The following is a 6,537-nucleotide window of genomic DNA, read 5'->3' as shown; positions in this document are numbered from 1 at the left end:
ATTCTATTAAATTCTTTTTAGAAATTTTAATCCTTCTGGCTAGGATATCTTGTGTGTATGATATGTCATTCTTACTCTGTAGTATCCAAATCTATTATGCTTATTAATAATAACTTTTAAAAGATTCTCCTGATTGTAGTAGTAAGCCTGAAGGTAAATTGTGGGATTTGGGGGGCTGGGGTGGGGTTTGGGGTTGGGTTTTTTTTGGTTGGTTGGTTTTGGTTTCTTATTGAACGTGTTCAGGTGTTAGTGATAAGCCAGAAGAGGGAAAGCTGAAGTGAAGAACTGCTTAAATTTGGTTTCTGCATAGAGGTCCAGGATACTAGTGCTTCTGGGGAAGCCTACACTAACACTGCCTGAGCTTTTGCATTACTGAGGCTGAAGCCACTGATGAAGTAGCTTAAGCCTTTTGAGAAATTGTAGGACTGTACAAGAAAAAATACTTCCTAATGGACTGTTTGCCCACTTACAGAGGTTGAACATGGTTTCCCTCTTCCTAAGTTATTTTTCTTGGGGTTGGGGGGAGCATAAAAAGGCAGAAGAGTCTGGCATATCTGTTCCTTTCATCGACCTGATGTGGGAAAAGAGCTTTGTCTGCTCTCGCCCCCAGGTTATATGGATGTCCCAAAAGGGCTGAGAAACGTCATGAAATGTAGGCTTGATGCTAGAGGTAGTGACAGTTACCACATTCAGTTGATTGTGCTGGGTGGATATGAAAGAAGCTACTGAGACAAAAGGACAAAATCACTTTCCTTAGACAAATAGTGAAACTTCTCTCACATGGTGATTAGGGTAGATTAATCTTTTCATAATCTATCAATATTTTTTTTTTCCTTTTTATGTTGACACTGTTGAAAGAGGTGAACTAGTGCCTCCAGTTTCCTTAGTGGTGAAGGTACAATCTTAGGCTGAGCATGGTTTCTCATTCCAGTATGATCTGGGAACATTGTAAGCTGTTGGGATGTGCCTGTGGACAGCAAAATTTCTGACCCGATTCACAGGAACTATTTTGTTACCAATTCTTGGCACCAAAGATAGGAATAAACAGCCTCTTGGAGATCTAGAAACTTTGAATCCTGCCATCCTGCCGCGGATTACAGCTCTTGCAGCACTGCTGCCAGGAAAGACCATGTGAGCACTCCCTAATCCATTACAGTTAATTAAGCCAATTATTTGAAACAACCTTCATCAGCAAATTAAACTAGCCCTGCCGACTTTGCCTCAAGTGGTTTGAGGAGTGTCTGGACTATCCTTTACGTTGGCAGAAAGAAAGAGGCAATACCTCTTGTGTAACAGCTAGGAAAATGGTAGTTCTGCTGATGCTACTGCTTGAGGAGCATATGCCAGTTTAGTTCAGTAGGCTTCTGGGCTGAGCCTGTTTGAACTAACGTTTTAGAGACCAAGCATTAATGGTAAAGTTGATTAAACGCTTAGGTTTCAATGGATGCTACTAGACAAATTCCTAGCTTTCTGACTTGCCAGTCTGGATATTTTGTTCCACGGTTTTCAACAGGGTAACAAATTTCACCTACAAATGAGCTGCAGGATTCTTGTTTCTGAAGTACATACAGCAGCAACTCCAGCTGTTCAGTGAGTCGTATTTATGAAAAAAAGAAGTTGAATACTGTTTATAAAAGTTTAATAAGCTTTGTGTAACTCCTGTTTATATTCCTGTATTAGTATAATTGAGAACAGGGACCTCCTACTATATATAAATAAGTACTTATCAATGTAGTATAAAAAATAGCATAGCTATCACTAGTATTGTCAGACTTATGCGTGCTGAGAGAGGACCTGTGAACTAAAACCAGCTGTCTATATAGAACTGCAGTTAGATTCTGGGGGGATCCAATTTTGTAGATTTGTAAGCTGACAAATGAACACTGCAGCTTAGTAGCAACTTTTCAACTCTAGGTGTTAGAAGTGTAGGAATTCAGCTGAAGCTGAATGCTGTTAGAGCCCTCTTATTCTGGGCACAAAATTATACTAAAGAAATCCTGGATAAAAATTATTTTCGTTCAAATATATAATCTATTATGCTAGGTTTCTTATCTTAAGCTGCTATAGTTCTTTTGAGTTATTACACACTAACAGGAACTTAGAGCAAACAATAATAGGTTTATGTGATTTAATTTACTCTATGGCTTTTTTCTGCATTTTGATTAAATCCAGATTCTTCAGTCACTTCACTCAAACATCAAGTGAAACTTTGCACAACATACTGATATAGCATTTAAAAGAGTTTTTTGTGTTTGAACATTCTTTTCAGAATGTACAGAAGATCTGTAAGTATATTTAAAGTTTTTCATTGTAGGTGCTGCTGGCATCAGGCTGCTAGCTTGCCCTTCCATCACTTACAAATCCAGTCAGAGCAACAGTGAACCTACCTCAGAGAATTCAGTGGAGTATCTAAAATGGTGAATTTACTCCGACTGGTAGAGACAAATTTTCTTTCCGTGCAAAATTATTGTCAGTGGTGCTAATCCAAGATTTTGTCCTAAGGGGTAAGTCAAGCTCTGAAAAATGTTTTATGTTTAGAAACCTGCGTCAAACTGTTTCCTTTCATGTATTTTGAAACATAAAAGTTACCTACTGCAGATACTAGGAAACAACTTCTGGCTCCACAACTAACCTGGAGAAATACAACAGAATACCTATAGTTTCAGAACTGGGAAAGCAAGCTACCTGAAGCTGCAGGATTTGAAGGACACTTTAACTGCTGTAGTAGGGGGGATAAAGGTCTGTGTAGCCAAAGCAGCATCTTGGGCAGTAAATGTCTGCGCCTCCTATGAGTAAACACACAAAGCTGCTATTCGGCAGTTCAGGCAATTCAAGACTGACCTATTGTCTCCCTCTGCAATGTCAGCAGGAGGGTAAGCAGTCCATAATGTCTATACGAAGGATTTATGCCTGCTTATATAGATCATTTTTCCAATTCTTTTTGTCTCTTACTGAGACTTCGTTGCTCTTTATGCTATTCCTTTATCATATTGTATGACTGTCAGACACTAGAAGGATTGAAAATCTTATGTTGCACGTTTTGCCATTTTACCTTTTTTCCAAGTGTCAGTTCTGACCTGATTTCATCAGTATCAAACTGTTAGAGCTAGAAATACCTGTTATATTCGTAAGCCTATCAGCTAAAAGCTTGGAATGTCAGCTTTCATATTGAAAAATATTATTCTCTAATGCTACTGCTTCGTGAAGCATTGCTTGCTAGGATAATTTGGACTTGAAGTTGACAAAAAGGCAGCATGGTGAAATATTAAAATAAGTATCTCATAAGCAAGTATCTGTTGCAGATATTTCCGTTTTCTCAAAAAAAATCAACTTAAAGTCATGGGGGACATTTTTTCCCCATGCCGTAAGTATTTCCAGCCATTTTACACTGCTGGCTCTTTCTCCAATGATCAGAAAGATTTCAGTTGTACCCTGAGTTCTATCTATTAAACTGTTTCATTTACAAAAGGCTATTAACCACACCAGTGGCAGTATTTGGAATTGTGAGGCTAAAAATTTAGTGCACCCAGTAAAAACGAAAGGCTATTACACAAAGCAATACAAATAGATGCAAGCTCTGTTCAGGCAGGGCATGCTATCTGCCATCATACTGGCTTATAACTGTGGAGAGAAAATTGTAGGAATGGGCTTGCCTCCCTATCACTCAAATCTATTTTACAATGCCAAAAGAAAAATAATACAAATACCAGCTTCTGCTCAAAACTACTCATTCAAATACATGCTTACTAGGTTCTTTGTTCCTTATGCTAAAGCCTGCAAGGCATTGCAAGAAGCAAGACTAGAGACCCTGTACCTGAGCTTCCTTTTAGACCTATAATGGTACAAGCTAGTGTAAAAAGGTTCATTAATCTAACAATTTCCAGATTTCCATGTACAAAATATTTTTAATTCTCCAGACTAGAGAAGCAAAGAGAAAAGGGGAAAAAATATGTCCTCCTTCTGCTCTTCAAAGCTCGTTTCAGGTATAAGGCTCCCAGCCAAATTGAAGGAATCTCAAGTCATGACATGATGAAGATAAAGCCTTGGGAAGAGCGTTTCAGAATTCCCTCTTTGCTGTTAAAAAAAATCTATATAGCAGGAGCAGTACTGTGTGCTGGTTTTTTTCCAAGAGTAGCACTAGCTTCTTTCTTTAGTAAATAAAGAACATGTAATGCTGTAAACGTTCCTCATATAGGAAGTGTGTGCTCCATTTACGGTTGTTGCACAGTTTGAGCTGCAGAGATAAAATGTAAAGGAAATCTAGGTCAACGGGAAGAGCTTGACATCCCTTTTTTTGTTTCTAAATGGTATGACAATAAGGGAGGTGTTCCATGTTCAATAGCTGCTATTTTTAGATGCTTGTCTTTCTTCCAGTTAAGCCTTCTTCAGAGCTGTATGGGGTGTTCATGGTTTTAAAACTTTCATAGGTTCATGGAAAACATAAAATCTTTGCCTTGAATGAATTTAATATGATAGGGACTGCGAGTGTGTCACTTTGCTTTCCCTAGAGCTGTGATGTAAGTTTGATGTAGCTTTGTCTGATTATACGTATTTTGTATGACTGATGTAGGAGGTTTTTGGTTTTTTGCAAGTTCAGGACTCCAAACTGTCTCACTGTGCATCAGACGAACACCAGTGCTGAAAAAAAGACACCCATTTGTGATTTACAGCAGGACCCAAACAGCACCAGCCTCATCAGCAAAAAACTGCTGTGGAACTAGATCATCTTTTAAGACAATCTTAGACAGGAAAGTCTAAACCTAACCCCAGAAGTATCCAGCTGCTATACTTGAACTAGAAGCATATTTCTATATTGCTTTATATAAGATTTCATGTATACATAAGGCATAACTCTGTTTTATAGACTGTTACAGACTGCTTTCAAACTTGCATTTAGAAGCCTAGCTTTCTGTCTTCCTTAGCACATCGTTTGCTAATTTTAATATCTGCTTGCCCAGTCTTGGGAGGAAACAAAGTTGAGATTCTACATTTAGAACACGATGACTCCAACGTCACAGAGCCAGTGTAAATGAGATGGGATGTGAGAGACTCTCCTTGAAAAAAGTAACACACAGATGTGTTCGGAAGACTCCGGACTGAAGAGTGGTTTCTCCAAAGCTGCCTCTCAGCCTGAAGCTCAGGACAGCTTGAGACATCACTGTCCATCTTAAAGATTTCAGAGGATTTGCCAAAGGTAAACAAAAGACAATTACGTACATAAGGAAAGAAGTGATGTATTTCCTTTTGGTGACAGAACCTGAACATGGCAGAATATAATTTTTCAGGTTTGCTGTGTCAGGATATGGTGTATCTCTCCTTTCCTGAGATACTCATCCCCATTTTACTGGTATAAAGCTCCTAACAAACCTGTATCTGTTATTTATATTTCTTAGTAAAAGGAGAAAACCTGCATCCAAGCATAAATTAGGGACTACTGAATAATGACTGTTGTTAGGATTAAGATTCATCCAGAGACTGCAAAAATTACACAGTTCTCTTGGAACGTAATTGATCATAACTCGATCGATCCCCTCTTGGTTTCTGATATGCAAAAGGAATTGGTCCAGTCTAACCGCTAGCACATACCAACAAGTATTTGTGAAATAACCTGACACTTAAGGACAAGATAATTACAAAGGTGGTAGCAGCATAACTAGTATTGTCTCCAGTTCCTGCATTTCATTATGCCATCAACCAGTTTTCAAGCTGTTACAATATGGAATTTTGGTCTTATGGCTACAGACAAAACCCAAGCACTCACTTCATTTTCTCTAACAGTGCCCTCATTCCACTGAGTAGGAAATACTTTGTGACTCACATAAGAAAGGTGAGACTAGGCTGCTTTAGAGCACTTTGTTACTCTCCTTTAGTGACAGTTCAGCAAAAGATGGTGAATTACTCATCATACATGGCTACTTCCACGTGAAGTGTGCTGTTCTCTTTAGGCACACACAAGCACACCCACTCCAGCATACATGTAGTTATGGCAAGGAGCATAATGTGTGATTGCTTTACGTCGCACATCGTTATCATAAAACCAATGGTTGGGTGTCTGCAATCCTAAAGCCTTGCCAAGATAGAAAATAAGGTAAAATGATGTCCGATGAGATTCAAGCACCTGAAAGACCATACTGTGTTGTAGAATTAGGAACAAGGTGAAGACATGCGCATTTCTGCCCTGCAAATGAAGTGTGTGCATACTTCTCACCAGTGAGCAGTGGGTAATGATACTCACGAGATGTAACTGGGCAGCTTAGCAATGCTATGTCTTCATTTATTTCTAGCTCTATTTTTCTTCTGTTAAAATCCTATCATTCTCCCCTCACTGAATAACGATGATGAAACATGTCAGTTGGTGCAGAATATGGCTATAATAAGTGGATTGTTTTATTTTTTGGAGGCAGTGCAAGGTATTGTATTGATCTTTAAACTGCTATGTGGTCTGGATATAAGCTATATGATAGGCTGCCTATCGTGTCGTGGCAGCTGATTTAAGTGATGCACTTTTCCTACGTCTGTGTAGGACCACTGAGAGGA

Source organism: Accipiter gentilis, chromosome 1 (assembly GCF_929443795.1).
Source record: "Accipiter gentilis chromosome 1, bAccGen1.1, whole genome shotgun sequence".
Classification (NCBI taxonomy): Eukaryota; Metazoa; Chordata; class Aves; order Accipitriformes; family Accipitridae; genus Astur; species Astur gentilis.
The sequence above is the reverse complement of the archived record's forward strand: the minus strand, read 5'-3'. Positions refer to the sequence as shown.